Source organism: Balaenoptera ricei, chromosome 4 (assembly GCF_028023285.1).
Source record: "Balaenoptera ricei isolate mBalRic1 chromosome 4, mBalRic1.hap2, whole genome shotgun sequence".
In the NCBI taxonomy this organism is placed as follows: Eukaryota; Metazoa; Chordata; class Mammalia; order Artiodactyla; family Balaenopteridae; genus Balaenoptera; species Balaenoptera ricei.
The window spans coordinates 72,329,525-72,350,673 of record NC_082642.1 but is presented as its reverse complement, the minus strand read 5'-3'; the positions used below and the strand labels follow the sequence as shown (position 1 = coordinate 72,350,673).

General features: G+C 41.4%; 1 long non-coding RNA gene across 1 annotated transcript in view; it reads right to left on the bottom strand.

The window, feature by feature from the left end:
• Positions 1–21,149, bottom strand: part of LOC132365315 (uncharacterized) — a 796,238-nt gene that overhangs the window by 389,126 nt on the left and 385,963 nt on the right. Inside the window, exon 2 of the long non-coding RNA XR_009503074.1 lies at positions 14,017–14,083. This is a non-coding gene — a long non-coding RNA (uncharacterized LOC132365315). The remainder of the gene's footprint in view (positions 1–14,016; positions 14,084–21,149) is intronic.

Here is a 21,149-nt window from a genome sequence, read left to right as displayed (position 1 = left end):
AGTCACGCAGGAAGAAGGAAATGAATGAACACCATTGTTTAGCTCTATCCTATAGTTACTTTGCAGGAATCGGGCCTAATGTTAACAGATTTTCCAGTTTGTCAAACAGTATCAGAAAGCTGGATTTTTTTCTGTGGAATACTCTGATTTTTAAAATATATCTCCAATCCATCAGTTTCTATACCATACCACCTTGCTCACATATAGCATGGAAGCTAAAAGAAATTCAGTCTGACAGTGTTCTACAGACACCGAGGTTCAGGGGAAAAACTGAACTACAGCTTGTGCAGCAATTCTGGAAAGGTAGTCTGCATCTAGTTAATGCATCTGAAGGATCATGTACTGCCAGCAGAGATGGCACAAATGAGACATGGGTGGCCTCCACCCAGGAGAAACAGGACTCATATGGCTGGATCTGAACCTTTACCAACAGGCAGGGTGCTCTGAGGTGGTTCACCTAACGAAGGTCCCTTGAGGCTTCCCTTAGAAGTTCTAACTTGGCAAGGAGCCTCTGATGGCACCACAAGAAACACTAGGTGTCATTGCAGCAGATGATTCAGACCCCAAGCCTTACTTCAACTTGGCGGCCACTCTCCCACCCACTCCCTTCAATCCCATGGCATCCAGCCAGCCTTCCCTGAGCAATGCTCATACCCAGGCCTCTGTACTAGGCCCCATCCTCATCTACTTGTCACTTCCTGGCTCCAATCCCTTTCACTTGGACTTTCACTTGCTTTTAATTTATTTGGGACAACAGTTGCAAACTCAGCCTCCCGTTTGCTTTAACCGTTCCATCATTCTAACTTCTCCTATAGTACTCAGGTTAGATATCTTAAGCTCTGCCACATCTGGGAAAAACTTGACAACTTGCATGTGCAAAAATGAGCAGCTGCGGGTTTATGGCCTAAACAGCCAGGGTTCTCAGAAGTGTGAGTGGCAGAAAGAAAAATATCCTTCCTCAAGCATGATTTATTTCCTTCCTTCCTCCCTCACCCCTCCCTTCCTCCCTCACTCCTCCCTTCCTTCCTTCCTCCTTCCCATCTTCACTAACTTTATTTCTTCCTTCATCTCCTTCTTCCAAGGAATTTTTATATTTTGAAGTATACAGGAAATGTAGGCTTATTCTAAAAAATAAATAAGAGTGAAAACCAAAATCACTCATGTTTCCACCACCATAAAAACATCACTGTGAACATTTTAGTGTACTCCCTCCCAGTTTTTTTGTATTTCCAGTTTTATTTATTTATTGAGTTTTTTAAGTTTTGGTGGCTCTGTTTATTTTTGTAAGGTTAAAATCATCAAGTAGTTTTCTTACATACATACCTGTGAAAATTTAGCTGTAAAAATTATACCATTAATAATTAGATATAGCATTTAATTAAAGCAGCAATATATATTCTGCCCTTCTAGACTATAATAAAAGGCAGAAACACTTTTAATCATTTTTTTATACCCTCCCAGTTCTTTTAACATAGTAGACACTCAACAGAAATATACTGAAGGTGAATATTCCGAAGTCTAAAAAACCTAATATAATTAAGCAAATTCCTTTTTCACTAATTTTGAATACTGCATAGTGTTGCTTAACCTAAATTAGATCTCTCATCTGCTCAGGTTTGAGTAGAAGACTCCATTTCACCCTAAAAGTATTTTATTTTTCTGTAAATTAGAACACCATCTGGGGGCATTGACAGAGCTCCAATATTCCAGCCCCTTTACAAGTGTCAAAGCAGAACCTGGCATATAGTAGGTGCTTAAAACATGTTTGTCTTGGCAGCTGTCTGTTGCTACAGACTGTTACTTCCCTAGACAAGAATATCTTGATTTTGAAGTGTCTTTAGGAATCTGTGTTCTTGCTACTTAATTACTCAGATTCTCCCTAACTCCCAGTGTGAAAAATAAAGGTGACTTTTGAATCCATGTTTGCAGTATTTTCTAGCAACAGAATAAACTCCCAAAGCAAGAGCAAATAAATTTATCTTCTCGAAAAAAAAAAAGGGGAAGACATCCTCCCAACACACACGCACATACACATACTCGCTCCTTGCGAGAGATATTGTCATATCCTGAGTGTTTACATTCCATTTCTCATGTTGAAATAGCCACTGAAAATAAATTGTTTCAAACACTGCTTAGTGTTGCAAAACCAAGTTTTCTAGAACTCATTTTTTAAAAATTCATCTAAATGGAAATAAATTCTATTTTTAAAAGAAATTAAAATCATTTTTACCCCAGCTTCCTTGTTTGAATTTTCTTGAGAGTTCTTAGTTTCGGAACTAGACACCTTTATAGATTTTTCCCTATATCTCTTATTTTACATATAACTAAATTCCCTCATATAGATAATGCCAATCAGCAATCAAGAGATTAGTAGATTGGGCTCGGAATGCCACCCCCCTTCCTTGTTCTCATCTTCATGGACTGTTTGCTAGTTTGTTTAGCTACTGGGTACTCTCTCCATTAAAATGTACTGGCAGACGAAAACAACTTTGCTACATCTGACAAGGCAGTAATGTGCATTTATTTGATCTGCTAATCCCAAAGCTAATACTTGAGGGTAGTGGGTTTTTAATCAAATCTTCAGTATGCGAAGTAGCCAGCCCAGTGCCTGCAATCCTTTCTGAGTCATAGAGGGCAGCTTTGGTTTGCAGCTACTGTCGTATTTCATGGAACCATAGAATTTTAGAGCTGGAAGGGACCTTAGATTATTTGTGACTTGACCTCCTAGCCACTTTAAAATCATTGCTTGAAAAACATTGCTCTCTGTAACTTTTCTGTTGTTAAACTCTTATGCTCTTTAAAAGAAATAATACATCTGTTCTAGATACTTTTATGGGACTGCTTGTTAAAGGGTTGTTTGGTGGAGTCCTTTTACGCTCATGAAGTTTGGGTGACTTTTAGATCCTTTTGAAAAACACTGATAAAAAAATTATTTTCAAGTGAGGACACTTAGAAGAAAGAAAGAAGGACAGGAAACCAACCTTTGTTGCAAGACCAATGGGTGCCAGGTGACCCACTTACATCATCTCTTTTGGTACTTGTCTTCAAAGATAGCTATTGTCTCCATTTTACAGATGAAAAAACTGAGATCCAATGAGTTTAAGAGTAACTTGCTCAATGTCTCAGAGTTACTGAGTGACAAAGCTAGGATTTAAACTCATGTCTATCAGGCTCCATTTAGGGCCAATGTTCTGTTTATTATACCCAACTGTTTCCCTTGACTTTTATTCAAATATCTAAATAGAAAAGCACTCCTGAGCCTCCACATGGCTACATGGTCATAGTAGACACTTACCCTCAGGTGAATCTTCAAAGTAGTTTGCTCAAAAATCTCTAGGAAAGGGGCTCATTTTCTTCTGTTTGGCTGTGTGATAATTATAAGTGAATGTGCTTTGTACAAAGGTTCCTTTATATCAGATAGCAACATTTACTCCTTTCAAAGCTGTCTAATGATCTTGCTGTTGAAGACTCTACCTGCAAATTCTAGGAGTACAAGGAACAAGGTTGACTGAGGGCAGGATGCTGAGTTGGCAAAGAGATTCCCTGCTGGTAGGCAGGTTGATGGCTGGAGGGGTTTCGGGCCACCCAAAACACAGAAACAGGTTTTTCCTTAAGGTTCAAGATGACTCTGAAATCAGCTCTGCCAATGCAGTCTGGACATTCCTCAGCTCCAATTTACATAGAGGACAAAACGAAAGAGTGACACTCTCCCCTGCAGCCCCTGGAATTCCCCCAGAATCCAGAAACAAATAATAAATAGCCCTCAAACTGACACAACCAAAACTCAAGGTTAGGTGCAGAAGGCTGCTCGGGAAATGTAAAGAGAAATCAGCCCAGATGTTGAAAATAACATAGCTGGTCTCCAAGGTGATATTGAAAATCAAAAGTTAGTAGTAGGGCTTCCCTGGTGGCGCAGTGGTTGAGAGTCTGCCTGCCAATGCAGGGGACACGGGTTCGAGCCCTGGTCTGGGAAGATCCCACATTCCGCGGAGCAACTAAGCCTGTGCGCCACAACTACTGAGCCTGCGCGTCTGGAGCCTGTGCTCCGCAACAAGAGAGGCCGCGACAGTGAGAGGCCCGCGCACCGCGATGAGGAGTGGCCCCCACTTGCCACAACTAAAGAAAGCCCTCGCACAGAAACGAAGACCCAACACAGCCATAAATTAAATAAATAAATAAAATTTAAAAAAAAAATAAAAAGTTAGTAGTAAAGTTGATGTCAATGAATATGGATTCTGTCCCAGTATTCTTTGTCAGATAGGCACTTCATCTCAATATTTCTTTAAGCTTCCTGCTCTACTGAGACAAAATCACACCTCATGGCTCTTAACAGCATGGTTCTTAACAGCAAGGGCTCTGCAATACTCACAACTGATTGTGCTCTATCAGTGAAAAATGATTGTAGCTACCAAGAAAGGGGCCTCTTGTTTAATTATCTTTTTACTCATAGGCACCTCCCTTCTCTGCCCTATTCAACAGCTCGGCTCTCCTCAAGCTGCCTCTTCCTGGGCTAAGTGCCTGACTATGTGACCATGCCAAAGCCTCATCTATTTCTTTCTTGCTATCTCGGGTCCCCATTTCTTTGCCCACACGCCAGTTTAGTTCTGCTCGTCTCCTAGGAAGAGGAATCTCTGATGTTCTCACCCTGTAAGAGGGTTCAGTAAACACACGATTTCTACTTCTGGGATTCAGCGCTCACTGTCTCTGCAAGGGTTATCCTCTTTTACTTAGATGGGTAACTTAGTTTCCTTAGGATTACTTACTTTATTTTTCTTTCATCCTTTTAATTGCTTTTTCAATACATCCAGCCCAAGTCAGATCATGTTATTAAAGAACGTGGGGGGCTTCCCTGGTGGCGCAGTGGTTGAGAGTCTGCCTGCCAATTCAGGGGACACGGGTTCGAGCACTTGTCTGGGAAGATCCCACGTGCCGCGGAGCAGCTGGGCCCGCGAGCCACAATTACTGAGCCTGCGCGTCTGGAGCCTGTGCTCCGCGACAAGAGAGGCCGCGACAGTGAGAGGCCCGCGCACCGCGATGAAGAGTGGCCCCCACTTGCCACAACTAGAGAAAGCCCTCGCAAAGAAACGGAGACCCAACACAGCCATAAATAAATAAATAAATAAATAAATAAATAAATAAATAATAACAAATACTTAAAAAAAAAAAAAAAAAGAACGTGGGATATGGAGCAGATAAGCAGCAATTTATTTTTCTCACCCTTTGTAAATGTGTCTTTTTTTTTTTTAACATCTTTATTGGAGTATAATTGTTTTACAATGGTGTGTTACTTTCTGCTGTATAAGAAACTGAATAAGCTATACATATACATACATCCCCATATCTCCTCCCTCTTGCGTCTGCCTCCCACCCTCCCTATCCCACCCCTCTAGGTGGACACAAAGCACCGAGCTGATCTCCCTGTGCTATGCGGTTGCTTCCGACTAGCTATTTTATATTTGGTAGTGTATATATGTCCATGCTACTCTCTCACTTCATCCCAGCTTACCCTTCCCCCTCCCCGTGTCCTCAAATCCATTCTCTATGTGTCTGCATCTTTATTCCTGTCCTGCTCCTAGGTTCTTCAGAACCTTTTTTTTTTTTAAGATTCCATATATATGTGTTAGCATACAGTATTTGTTTTTCTCTTTCTGACTTACTTCACTCTGTACAATAGTCTCTAGGTCCATCCATCTCACTACAAATAACTCAATTTCGTTTCTTTTTTTGGCTGAGTAATATTCCATTGTATATATGTGCCACATCTTCTATATCCGTTCATCTGTCAACGGACACTTAGGTTGCTTCCATATCCTGGCTATTGTAAATAGAGCTGCAATGAACATTGTGGTACGTGTCTCTTTTTGAATTATGGTTTTCTCAGGGTATATGCCCAGTAGTAGTATTCCTGGGTCATATGGTAGTTCTTTTTTTAGTTTTTTAAGGAACCTCCATACTGTTCTCCATAGTGGCTGTATCAATTTACATTCCCACCAACAGTGCAAGAGGGTTCCCTTTTCTCCACACCCTCTCCAGCATTTATTGTTTGTAGATTTTTTGATGATGGCCATTCTTGTAAATGTGTCTTGTTGATGGTTTTCGCTCAGTGACCCGAATAATAAGTGTTCCTGTTATGTGGTGGCTGAAACAAGCAGAGAAGGTTCTTGTCTAGGTAAACCATGGACCCCACACAGAAGCAGTCACGGTCTTCATCAGGCAGAGTCAGCTTATGTTTTTATTTGACTACAGATGATAAAGAAAATCAAGTAAAACCATAAAGGATGCCAGACAAGAAAAACCACTAATTAGGGAAAGGGAGAGAATTTCTTTCTAAACGTGCTCATTAAACTATTTTGACTTTGAAATGGAAACAGAATACTAAAATATGGAAATATTCACATTTGTGGTTTTATTAGGGCATATTTAGATTTTTCAAACACTAGGCTCTTTTTTGAAAGTTCTTGACTCAGCAAAATACGGATGCATTTGACCAACCACTTTTTCTTCCTCCAATTTAAACCCATTTGTATTCCAAGAGAAATTTAATCTGTACATTTATGATTCATTTGTGCTTAACTTGTCAAAATGTTAAGAGCTTGAAATAAAAGAAGCCTTTGGATTCTGATGCTTATATAGTTTTTATCCTTAGAATCAGAAAGCCACGCCTTTGCAGAGAATCAACAATCTGATACCCTATAGACAAAGGCATCAGATATGAGAAATTGCAGGGCTCAAGCAGATAACAGATATAATGCTGTTACTTTGAATTTTAATATACAGACATACATATATAAGTAACACAAGTAAGCCTTAAGCTTAACTTTCTTTAAGCAAATCATATAATTTAAATGGTGATTTATTTTAAATTAAGTTTCTAATTATTCCTTTCCTTGCAGGGTCACTATGCAATGTTGTTTATGTTGTGTACTGCACAAGCCTGGGAAGCTCCATTCTCAAAAACAGCACAAACCTTCACAGTGAATCTGTTTCCTTGTACTCTTAAATTCTGTTTTTCTTTTCTCAACTCAAAATTCAGGCAAGAGCATCACCTAGAAATATCACCAAGCTGCAATATCTTTATTGACTAGACCAAAAATTCTATCTTGACTTGTCAAATTTGCAAGGACTTACAAGTGCTTCATGCATATTAACCTAAGATAGTTAGTGTCTGGTGAATTTATAATCAGGCTTTGGGTTTAACTCCATATTCAGTTAATTACATCTAGATATATGTCTTTGGAAAAGGTCTTTTACTTCTTGGAATCTCTGTGTCTTCAGACGAGAAATTGGGATAACTCTATCTACCTCAGAGAATGTCAGCTGTGTGGAACTAACAAATATACCATGATAGGGCACCTTGAAAGCTCAGTGTGAATGGCCCACAGGGTAAGTCAACATGGGTGGGGTCTCCTGTGATTGGAGCCATCAGGCAGAAGGGGAGAGTAGGCTGGAAGCTTTGGGAGATGGCCAATTGGTACAACCAAACTGGACTCGTAAGTGGTGGAACAGACACTGAGGGAGGTCAGAAGAAAGAGATCAAGAGCAGTGTGTGAAATGGGAGCTGTGAATGCTTAGGAAGTAAGGGCTCTCCTTTTACATGAGGCCTAGTCCAGCCTGTTGGGCGATGTATGACTCCTAAGAGGGCTGAGTCCAGTAAGAGCTAAGGATATGATGCATTTAATGTACTCAGCACAGGGCCTGAACTTAGTAAGAGATGTTAGCCCTTTAGCCCTTTCTAGGGCATGGATTCACTTTACCATGGCAAAGAAAGAGCTACAAAGGACCTAACTCATAAATTCCCACTTGCCAAACAGTGGGCATTGGTTGGGTTTTTTGCTCTTTGCGCCATTGCTTCATTTTGGAATCTGCCTTTTCCTCACTTCACGTGACTCTAGAGAGGTTCACAATCATAGGGTCCTGCACTGACAACTATAGAGGGAGACACATGATCCAAGCTGATCAGAGTCTATCTGTAGATACAACCCAAACAGTGGCAATCAGAGTACTTTTTTGGAATTAATAGGATGCTGAGATAAAAAGGGCCTCTCTGCCTCTGAGATTGCAAGATGAAAGGAGCACCCAAACCAGACATTGTTGGGGGCCAAAACAAAGGAAAACAGAGTCAATAGATTTTTAAAAAAGAGTCAGATATCACCTGGATCCCACTGTGCCTGAAGCCCCAGACTTTGCAATTACATAGACAATTAGTTCTCTTCTTTTGCTGAAATTAATTTGAATTGAATTTCTATCCATTACAGCCAATAGACCTGACGGCTTTGTGGGGATTAACCCTGAGCATTAAACTTTGCCATAGAATATATAGGAAAGCATACTGTTTCCTCCTTTTCACTATAGATATTAATCTAAACTGTTTTCTAATTAAAATAATTAAAATCAAATTGGACTTCTGTTCTTGAATGAATGGATAGTTACTGGGATTTATTCTGATGTCCCCAGTGTAATAATCTTTCCGTCCTGTGGGAAGATGAGGACACTGGTGAAGACAACCACAGGCTGATGAGGGCATAGGCACTGACTGTGCCCAGAGTCTCCCAAGACAATCAAGGGAACATGCAGAGTTGAGAGTCAATCCTGCGACAGGGCAGCAGGTCCTCCCAAAGTCAATGAGAAAAGTAAGGGTCTAAATGACATGTCTTAATAAAGGAGGAAGCCGAGGCCTATATCTAGAGCCTGGGCATGGAGTCAGAAAATTAGGAAATCAACAGTCAGGGAGGTGGGGGGACCAGTAGATTCTGTAGGTAGAGCAGGAGAAGCCTGCGATAGAGCCGCATCATTGCTGGATCTATATGCTCGCCAGGGTATTGTATAGATTAGGGACAGTGGAGTTAAAAGGTCAGGGCAAGAGTAGATGTCTATGGGCTATACTATATTTTTAACTAGGGTATAATCACAGTCTAAACACAGAAAGAGAACAAATGGTTATAGGGAGTAAATATTCATCCATTTACTAATTTATTTATTAACATATCATTTCTATTCTAATCAATCATATATTGAGCATTTGGCATGTACATAGTGTGGTACTAGTGAAAGAGATGGAGAAAAACATAAGAAATGGTCTTTGCCTTCTAAAAGCCACAGCCTAATTAGGGCTATCTTGACATGTGCACAGATAACTAGCATATAAAGCGGTGTGTGATGGTTAAATGTCATCCCAAAGGTTTGACCACAGCAAAGGCTGTGAAATTCTTAGGGAGGTAGACATTATTCTCAGGTGATAAGAAGAGGCTTCTTAGAAGTGGGAGGATAAAGCTGGGCAGGTAGTCACTATAATGAAGGGAGCCACATGGGTCTGGAAAACAGACTGTGCTCTACTAATCTGGGCAAGGTCTTAGTTACTCTGAATCTCATTTTCCCTGCTTCATAATGGAAAACAATATTTCAAATACCCAGGGTTAGAGTCAAGATAAAATAAGTAGTTCTGGACTCCTACAGCATCACAGGGTCCCCACGCCCCAGAGTGACTCAAAAGGAGCAAAATGACCAGGAGCAACAAAAAGAGACCTTGTGAATGGGAATAAGGGACAACCCAGCAGCTGGTTGGGTAGGTGGGTCACTTCGCTTTTCAGTCTGGTAGGACTTATATGGTGCTGAGGACCGAACACCAAACCCCTCTCCAACATCCAAGAGCCCCATGCTGGAAATATATCCACAATTGTTCCTCAAGAGCTTAGCTATCACTCCAAGGAAAACAGGGTCAGAAACTCTGAATTAACTGAGACTAAGTTCTTGGCACTAGACAGGGGCCCAAAATAGGAATTAATCTATATTAGAATATGTGGAAAGTTATATCGCTTGGACAACGGGGTTCAGGAATTATAATTCACACCAACTAATTCTGTAAAGCACTCACAGACCATCAACATATATTTGTTCTCTTTTCCCATTCCCCAACGTTTCAAGGAATGATATAATTCCGAATAGAATCAATAAAAGCAGAGCTATCAGGTACAGACAGCATTTTACAGATCTGCCTTTATGGTTATAAAAATAATTCAGAGCATACGTTTCTCCTGATGGTAGGAAAGTCATTTTACTGCCACATAGAAAGGACATCACATTAAAGAAATCATTTCTGTATACTTCCATCTATGGCTTCTCACATCAGAGAAGCTGACAAAATTGTGACTCATCGGTGACCAATTTTTGGAAAGTGTGAAAATGGGATCAAGTGTCCACTTATCCATGAGTAGAGCATGTGTACTCCAGGGAAGAGAAAATGTCTTCCTCTGGTGACATTTAAGAAAACGGCAGGGACAGCTATCATTCAGTGATGTGCACAGATAACTAGCATATAAAGCGGTGTGTGATGGTTAAATGTCATCCCAAAGGTTTGGGATCTATTCTTTTTTTTTTTTTTTTTTTTGGCTGCAGAGCAGCTCCAAGGTGGTGTCACTGTTGCCGAGATCAGGGAAAGGGACTGTTGCCGAGATCAGGGAAAGGGACGGTGCCCGGGGATGAAGGAAACAGGTTAGAGCTGACAGCAGCCTCTGGTTAGCTTCCCTTCCCTACATCCCCCTTCCCCACCATGCCCTTCCAGTTCCCCAACCTTTGCTCTCCCCATCGCCGCCCCATCCCCCAGGACAGTGACCATTGGCTCCTTTTCCTTCCTTTGACTTTCTTCTTCAATCCCTCACTCAAGTTGACAGGTACACAAATCTAAAATGCCTCCCCCAAATAGAAAAACTAGGAAGAGCTTTCCAGGTTGATAGATGATGGGAACACTGAAAGCCTTACTCCTGACTTCCCAGAAGTTCTTTAACCCTAGATGCTGATATTTTGTATTAGTCTATAGGCAATGTGGAGTCTGCATTAGTTTCTTGAGCTTGACTTAATGCAGGCAGATAAGAAATGCTATTGCAATTCTGAAAATGTCTTAATTCCTTATTTATCTAGCAGCATCACAAATGAAATGTATATCTATTAGTTTTATGGACAAGTGATCATTACCCTTTAAGCATGAACACTTCTTTTTCATCTGAAATGTATTCTATAATTCCTTCACTTAATAAATACACCCTGTTAAGAATTATTACCATGCTCCTTGTTCAGTCAGGCCCACTGAGCTGGACTTCAGTGGCTGAATTTTGCTGAACTGATTTTGTGCTGTCGAGGAGGGCTAGGATGTAGGTCCCCAAACAATGTCTTCAGACCCTTGTGCAACTCTAATCTGTGAGGCATCTTTCTGTCACATCCCATGCAATAGCATCTCACAGGCAGCGTCACCGCTGGGCAAAGCCAATATCAGGGTTTCTCTCTGATAGTAACAAACTACGAACAATTCCAGAGGAATAGTAGGAGAGCAAAGTCTGGAGCAAAAACAGTCTAACCAGGTAAGGAATGGAGGAAGCTATTGGGAAGAGGTGAGAGCAACATGCCTGGTGAAGTCTGGAAATCTGCTGAATGCAGTCTGCTAGATTAACTGGTTTTTATTGGCCCTTCCACATGCAAGCTCACTTTTGCTCTAAAGGCTTCTTAAAGAGCGTCATGATTTTTGACACTAGCATTGACACCACCTTTATCCTCATCACAAGCTGTTGATTCGAGATGTTTGGTTCTCTATAGTCTCCCTCAATCCTCACTGCTTCCAACCTGATGTCACTGTGATGGAGAAAGAATGAAGGGTGCCAGAAAAGCCACACACTACACACACCCACCAACAGCACAGATACCCCAGCTTGTTCCCTGTTGCCCTGATTCACCTGTCCTTCTGATTCAGTATGTCAGATGCTGGCTGGGGTATTCTGTCCTCTCACATACTGAGGTGTATGGCATTTGAGAGAATTATCTCCCCTCACCACACCAAGGAATATTTCACTTGTTTATCAAGTCACAGCTGTAATCCAGGCAGTGTTTCCAGAAGTTCAAAACAACAGAAAACAAAATTTAAAAATCTATTCTCGGGGCTTCCCTGGTGGCGCAGTGGTTGAGAATCTGCCTGCCAATGCAGGGGACACGGGTTCGAGCCCTGGTCTGGGAAGATCCCACATGCCACAGAGCAACTAGGCCCGTGAGCCACAATTACTGAGCCTGCGCGTCTGAAGCCTGTGCTCCGCAGCAAGAGAGGCCGCGATAATGGGGCCTGCGCAGCGCGATGAAGAGTGGCCCCCACTTGCCACGACTAGAGAAAGCCCTCACACAGAAACGAAGACTCAACACAGCCATAAATAATTAATTAATTAATTAATTATTTAAAAAAAATCTATTCTCCACCCTACAACCAGAGTGTTTTCTTAGCATGCAAATCTGATCATGTAACTCCCTTTCAGCAGCTTCTCACCGTCCTTAGAATAAGGTTCAAATGCTTAACAGGCCCTACAGGGTCCCGGGGAAACTGCTCACTCTTCTATTCAGCTTCCTCACCCATCACTCTCCCCTCACTCTCCATGCCCACCAGCCATGGGGTACCCAGTACAGGCCTCAAACCAGCCCTGCCCCCTCCTGGCCCAGGGCCTTGTCACCCACAGTCCTCCCCACCTGTTAATGAAGCTCCTTCCTTGACACACAAACAAAACCAAACATTCATCCTTCAGATCTCAGCTTAAATGGTCACCTGCCAGAAGACTAAATCCCCTTGCAGCAGCTACCCAGCCCTCCCCCAACCCTGAGATCCATCAGTCTTGCAACTACTCATCCATCAAATGTCAACCCTTCCTCACTAAGCTCCATGAGGATAGCGGTGGGGCAGATGCAGGCCCCTGAGCTTCTATCCTTGGGGGAAGGGACTGGCTCTTTAAGAAAAACAATACAAAAGTACCTTACTGTGCACATTTTACAAAAAACTTATAATCGATTGTGTGAACACTTTCCTCAGGCCTCTCCCGGGACCTCAAAAGGGGCTGAGCTAGTGGGGACACAAAGCTTAATCTTCTTTAGCTTCATGCTGACTCTGCCTCTGGGCAAGGACTACATTTGTTTTGTTCACTGCTGTGCTTCTGGCACCTGATACAATTTTATTTGGGTGACTATTATCTATTAATTTTCTAATTACTAAATGAGGAAAAGTAGGAATTAGAAGATCTATATTTTTTGAATATTAATATATTGAATATAAAGTATAGTATATACATTTACTGGTAGAACTATGCAATCCCAACAGGAATGAAAGAAGCACATTAGCTCTCTGAGGGTTGAGCAGATCTTGTATGAAAAGAAGATAAATGATCCTTTCTCCTCCATGAGGGAAGGCTCGTGGACAGGCTGTCAGAGAACTGGGCTGTGGCCACACCAGTTTCAGGCTGATTCCAATCTTCAGCCCTGACTCCATGGGAAGAAATCTGAACCCTAATCATGATGGATGCTTGATGAACCCACAGTGCTTGTAAATTGGGAATATTCCTTTCTACGTTCATGTTTCTGGGAAAGGAATCTTGCTTTCATCAAATTCTCAAAGTGATATGAGACCTCCCAAAACATGAACAATGACTTCAGATTAGTCCAGGAAGTCTGCATGGAATCAGTGGAATCAGTTTCAGCTCAGACAGATGAGGGTTCATATCCCAGCCCTACTTCTTATTAGAAGAGGATCTTCACAATCCACTCGACCTCTGTGTCTATGCAAATGTATAATGGCGCTACTAATGTTACTCACAAGGTGACTGCAATAGTATATATATATATATATATATATATATATATATATATATATCTACATACATGTGTGTATATGTACGTAGACATATAATATATATTGTCTGGCCCAGTTCCTGTCTCATAGTGTGCAGTCAATCATATGTGTTCTCTTCCCTTCTAAATAAATAGTTTTTCAATCCTTAGTATAATCTCTATACTGGAGGTTAAATTATTTAAGAATAATATATACATTAAACCATGTATTCATTTAAAAAGTTTATTCAGCATCTACTCTGTGCCAAGCACTGTGCTTGGCACTGGGTAGGGGGTAGGATAGGAAACAAAGATTAATAAAATAATTAGAAGGCATAAAGACAAATCAAAAAGACTGAAAAAAGTCAAGAAGTAGTTTTGAAAATTTCCTACCTCATGATGATTATGTGTTCTCTCTTGGAGATGAGCCCCTTTGGCTGTCTACATTATTCCAAAATATCTGGGTAAAAATGGAAAAATATAGTCAGTCATGTGGCTTTTTATGCAAAGGATAGCAATCATCCAGATGTTTCCAAATATTCATGTGTTCACTGTAATCTAGACAACCGTTTTGGAGGATTGAAATTTTCATTCTCAATGAGATGGCATTGCTTTGGGTATACACAGCTTTGCCAGTTTCATGTTACAAACCAACAAATATCCTGTCTCTGACGCAGGCCAAGTGCAACTTTGTGCTTGCAAAGCAAAACAAACCCCTCCCCCCAAAAAAGTAATGAGAAATTATGGAAATAAGTGGGTCTTAAAGCCAACATATAATTATTCAGGATTAGTCTCTTAGTCCCTCTTTCTTTCTCTCTCTGTCACACACATAGACACATGTTAGCCCTGCTCCATCTCACTCTCCCCACCACCAGCCTCCCTCCAGCCAGCCCCACCATCATTCCCAGATAAGTGAGGCTTCCTCAAGCACACAAGTGCTGACCAGTGTCCCCTATACACACCTAGGGCTGCCAGATAAAATACAGGATGCCCAGGTAAATTTGAATTTCAGATAAACAATGAATAAATTTTTAGTATGAGTAAGCCCAGATAGTGCATGGGACATACTGATTCTAAAAGTACTCTTCGTTTATCTGAAATTTGGATTTAACTCGATGTCCTGTATCTTTATTTGTTAAATCTGGCAACCCCACCCCACCCCTTCCTGGAGTTGTAGACTGGGACCAAGTTACTGCCACTCTTACTCCTTTGGGCCTTCGTGCCATTTCCACCCTGGCATGTCCCAGTTCCCAGGATGGTGCTTTTTCTCTGGACCCCATTTCAAATCCCTACGCTACCAAGCCCTACCTTTGGAACACCACCATTGTAATTACCCACCACTGTGCTTGGCAGGGCTGTCGCAACTCCCAGCTTTTCTTTCTCAGGTAGACAGAAATCTTGATCACTGGCCCCTTCTCCACTGGTGACCTCTGCTATCACTGGATCCCTTCTCCACCTGGGTCCCCTCCTACTTGGTGGGACTGTGACAGAACTCTGACCCCTGAGCAGCCTGCCCTGTGGCTGCCCTGACCCATTGCAAATAAATTTCCAGACTCCCTGATAGATCCCCAATAGGACACTACACCTAATTCATATTAGCCATGTTAAGGATTAGTTGCATTCACAAGCTAAAATGAACAAAAGAAGAAGGTCAAACAATGCAGTCAAGAAGAGACTGCTTATTTCCTAAGAAGAAATGTAACCAAATGGGAAAATATTTAATAAAGCAATAAATGAGTTAATAGTTGCACAAAATATAATTTATCTCAGAGCCTGCAGTTCAATCACATAAGCACTCATAATAGCAAAACTTTTTTTATTTCCTCTAAATTTATCAAGGTCTCATTTAATTGCTATAAACACCTAAAGACATGAGCAAATTAACACATAAAATTGCAGGATTTTAGCTGATACATATTCATGAACGCATGTTGTTGTGATCAGACAAATAATGACCTGAGACATTGATAAATTTGGTAGAAGCAAAAGAAAACCATAGCACACTGTTAGAATTCTCTGCAGATCACAGAATGGAATATTTGATAAGCCCTACTCTAAGAGATCATTCATAATAGTTATTGTATATCTCTAATTCTTCCAGGAGAGAGATCAGCAAATGTTTAATCAGTAAGCTTCATAAAAATACTGTCCCCAAAGCACTTGAAAGCCAGATCAGTGCTAAAGAATGCTGGCTTCTTGGAAGGCTAATCCAGGCCCTGTTTCTCAGAATCAGTTTTACATTCTTACTGGTATTCTTGCTTCTATAACTACTGCCACTCAGAAAGGACTGACAGTTTTCCAAGCATTTGTGGGAATCTCAAGTTACAGCTGTTCCAGAGTCTTCAAAATAAATGTCTTTTATTTGAATGGAAATATATAGCATGTGTTGCTCACCCAGAGTTGCTGCAGTGTAGTTATTTTTGAATCCCCAGCCTGCTAACCCCTCTTGTCAGAACCCATCCATACATAGCTCCTGCTCATTAAACTCTTTGCTCTCACCCAAGCAGGCAGTGCCCCTGTGAGCTGGAAACTGCACTTAGTCTGAACATAGCTGGACTGGTCCTGACAAAAAAAGTCTGAGCAAATGCCTAAGGCAGACAATCAGGCTGAGAAGCAAAGGCACAGACTGACAGATGCTGCAAATGAGTCTCAAGAAAGGGCGAAATTACACAGCACACATATAGGAACACTAATTAATTTCAGCTGATCTCAGAGTAAACCTCAGAATCCTTCTCAACACAATATTCTAGTCAGCCATTTCCAATCAACCTGGAGCAAAAAAGCACTTCAAAGTTATTTGCCTCCCCTGTTCAAATTGAGGTCAACATGAAAGTTGGGCTCTGGAATAAAACTACAAAAACACTGCCACCACAATAATACTTTTAAAGGATTTACTATGTTTCAGAAACTATGGCATATATGTGTTTGTGTGTATATCTATATGTATATGTACACATATATATTAATTCACTTATTCCTTACAAAGCCCTATGATGTTTGTCCCTTTTTGTACTGTCCCAGTTTGTAATAATTTGCTCAAGGTCACATACAGGAGGTTAAAGATCAGTATTCAAGTACAGGACTATCTCCCTTTACATCCTGTACTCTAAGCCATTGTGCTGACAGCTGGACTACCATTAAGTGGGGAGAACTTGACAGCTGCTTATGTCGTGTGACTTCAAGGGATAATGGGAAAATCCTCTCCTCACATTTTCAAGCTGCCCCTCCCAACACAGATCTGTTTGCCTTATTCAGAGGGAACAACTGGTAGAGAGGTGAGAGCATGAAATGCAGAGTCCCAGCTCGTCCGCTACATAGTGGTCTGACTTTGGGTAAGTAGCTTAGCCCCCCTGGGGATGATTATAATGATAATACCCCACAAAGTTGTATGAGCATTAAATGAAACACTTAGAGAAGCACATTTTGAAAGTGGAGTTGAGTGTGCAAGGGTTAGTCACTATTATTAAGACCCAGAATTAGATAAAGTACTTGAGTTCCCCCCAAAAGTATTTGTATTTAGACAATGGTATTTACCCTGAGATTCTGAGCGGAGTCTGGAGCGGGGGTGTTAGTGGCATTTTGGGAGATGGAACACGTAGGGGTCATGAGGAAGGGGCATAAGCCTGCCTGGCATGGCTGGAGGTGGAGAGAGGAAGCTGGGGCTCCTGCTTTCCACTTGTAACCTTGGGCAGTGATGTGGCGAGAACCAGCATCCCCAGATGCTCAATACATAGACTACCTTTGTCAAAAAATTCCCAGCTATCAGACACTTTTCAATTCGCTGTTGTAAAATACAGATGGGATCATTAGAGATTAGTTACTATCCATGGAAGTGAGGACACGAGCACAGGATCCCTCAGGAAGCACCTAGCAGCCTGAGAGGGAATCAGCACTAAGAACAAGTGTACATACTCCAATCCCCAGGGCTTGGTCAGTGTAGAGCAACAAAGGGAAGTTGGAGGTTCTTCCATGTTCATCTCACCCCTTGCCCAATAACCTCAAAGGCACCCTATAGAGTCTTATCTCCATTTTTAGAAACAGTCAGTCCAATCCTCTTGGAAGTCAGTCAAGCCTTCTGTAGGGGGCACTAACTGCTGTAGTCTGGCAACATTTCATCTCTTCTCTGTAGGCACTTTGCACTTTGTGTGGGGAGCTTCGGTTACGTGGGCAGCCACTGGTTGTGTGGCCAGTACAAGAGATGACCACGCAACCACCTTGAAAGCCACTCATACTTGTCTGGATCCCTCACGGAGCCTTATTTCGTAGCTGCTCCATAAGGTGAATCTAACTGAACTGGATAGGATGGAATGGCACTGAGTTGAACCAAATTTGAATCAGTTGAACTGGCTGCCTTTTCTAACCCTGAACTAGGTAAGGTGAGAAGATCTCTGTTTCCTTTCAGCCAGTGTCTCAGACCAGCCCTATGGATGCACCCCTTCAGTGAATGGAACACTCATCTGCCGAGCTGCTGGAGTCGTCTTTGATAACACGTCCTCTCTTCCACCTTTACCTCCCATCTAATCCATCACCAAATCCTGCTCATTCTTTTCTCACACTCACTTTTAGGAAACCTTCACTTCTCTCCATCTTTGCCACCACAATCCTTGCCCAAATCACTGCCATCTCTCACCCTGAGTACTCATGCAGCCTACAGAATGGTCTCCCTATGTCTATTCTTGCCCCACTCCCCAATCTAAACCCTGCGCTAAGGCTAAAATGATTTCATACACACACACACACACAAAACAGCAAAACACCAATATGATCGATTTCTCCCCTGGTAAAACCAAAGGGCTTCCCTCACCATTAGGAGGAATATAAAAGTCCTCTAGCACAGCCTGGAACCTCCCTCCTGGACTCATGCCACTCTGGCCATGCAGTTCCTCAAATGCTCCCTCATGTTTCTCAGCCTTTGCTCACATCATCCCCTCAGCCTGAAACACCTTCCTTCTGAACTCCCATCCCTGCCCCACACTTTCCTATACCTGATGATACACAAAAACATGTTCTTCCTTCACGCTATAGCAGGTATTACAGCTATCCACTCTCCTAGAGTACTTTTCTCTTTCTTCACAATGCCTATCAGACTTTATAAGTATATAGAGGTGATTATTTTTACTCATGTCATTTTCCCACTAAGCAACAATCACTGTAGAACCTGGAACTATGTCTTTTTGGCATATTATTTCTCCCCAGGGTCTAGCATTGGGCTTGACAGATGATAGGAAACAAGAGCCATTGTTGTTGAATGTTGTGTGGAGGGATACCACTAGCTCTGCAAACTGCCAGCGACGACTCAGAGAGTAGGAGAATGATGAAGCTGATATAACCCAGGAACCTCTCACTCCACCCCTCCTCCCATTTGGAGCTTGCTCGTTTCTGCTTCGGAAATTCTGGGATTACAATTTACAGTGGCATTCAAAGGTGGGCAACAATACTGCAGTCATACAAATACTCAGTATGACTGTTGACAAGTTTTTATTACTGTGTAGAGTATTTTAGAATAGTTCATTACTTATAGTGCATTGTTTAGAACAGTTCCTTTCATACAATCATTACATGCTGACCTTAAGTGCATGTCAGGGGCCAGTCTACCCACCACATAAGCTGGATCTCATAGCAGGCCAAAAAGGAGCTACCTAGCTCTGTTTAAATGCGTCTTGTGATGGAGGAAGAGCCCGTGACCTCCATTCCACTGTGAAGCAGCTGCACTTGTTAGAAAGTTTTGCCTTATGTTGTGCTGATATGTGCCTCACTGTATCTCTTCCTCCCAATCTTGAACCAAATAACCCTAAACGTGCATCCACATGGCAACATTTCAGTTACTTGAAGACCCCTGACAAGCCACATCTGAAGTCTTCTCTTCTATATTTTATGCTTTTGCCAGCCTTGATTTTTTATTTATGGACCACATCTTGCTATTTTGCTGCATGCATTCTTGTAAGCTGCCTTATATCCTGTGTGGAATAAGGCCATATATAAATAAATCCTGTGTCTTTCCTCTAGGCAACAACTCAAGTTCCCCACCTGACCGTCTCCTTACCAACCTTGCATTATTACCTCAGATTTATTCTCTGATCAGTCTGACACTAGAATAGGGAAAAGTATAGGGCTATCCCCAAACTCTGTCTTCGCCTTAGACAGACACTGTCAAGACCATGGGATGGTCTCTGGGTGCAGTGTCTTGGGACTAATAGGCAGAGTTTGGATGAGAGCAGGTCCATCACTGCTGTTTCACAGTTTCACTTTGCAAAACAGTTCTTAGTGACATGCTCAGGCTTTGGAAACCCCTAAAACCACCCTCCCTTGGTACTTGAGGTGATAAGCTGGCCTCCTTCATGAACTAGAAGATTCAGGTCACGGGACTAAACTCCCCCAACGCCCCTCCACACTAATTCAGAGTCCACTCCCTCTCTTTCTTTCTTCACTGCTGTCTGTACCTTCCTTTGAAAGCTGTTCTCTCTCTCTACTCTGTCTAATCTATTCCTTTCCACAAAATGAGATCTGCTCCAACAAGTGTCCCTGTTATAGTGGTATTTCCATCTTTCCCTTACAACTAGCTCCTTCCCTTCTGCATACAAAATGCTCGTCATCCCTAGCTAAGAATTACTAATAATGAAATATTTAATACCTATTTTAGCCAAAAGCTGACATCCTAGCTATTTCTGTTCAAGCATGAGTAAACCTTCAGAAAAAAGCCCTGCTGTTATACGAGGGGGGATCCAGGTTTTGCGGGGCCTGCAGGTTATACAATTTGGGGGCAGGAGGGCTCTTTAAAATAAAGAATTCAAACTTATAAATAAAAAGTTAAGTACAAAAGTGAGTATCTATTTAGAATGAGAAAAAACGCAACAAATTATAATTTTTAAAAAACAAATACTACAAATATATTAAAAAATAATGTAATATTTTAATTTATTAACTGGCCTCTAAAACATTTCCTCCCTCGTTTTTTACCTGCATTCTCTTTGATTGCTTCTTTATTTGGCAAGGATTCAATCTGTTTTTCAGCATTGTTAATTTTTTAAAAATGCGTTCATTTTTATAGTTTAGAAAAGTTTTAGCTTCCCACACCATTATTGGTAATATGTAAATCTGTAGAATTTTTTTCCTCAAATTTATAAAAATCTCATCAAATTTCTTTCATTTCTGAGCTAAAAAATTTAGAACATTTTAAATTGTGTGTGTGTGTGTGTGTGTGTGTGCTATGATTAATCTTAAATCTTCTTTGAACTGACAACACCCATTAACCAGCTTGCCTTTGATGTCTCATCGCAGTGGTATATTATGAATTTTAGGTTGTCTTATCTGATAGGAAAGAATTTGCATTTTGACTGGGCCTTGACGAGAACCAGATCCTCTCCTTGCAATTTTACATATCTCATAATTAAAAGGACGTTTCACACACTAGCTTCTGGCTCTGTACATTTCAAACCTTTTCTCCTCCACATTTTTCCTAATGCCAGGTGTCAAAAGACACATTCACACTTGGTGTCATTGCTGGATGAGTCAGCCCCAGTGGCAGA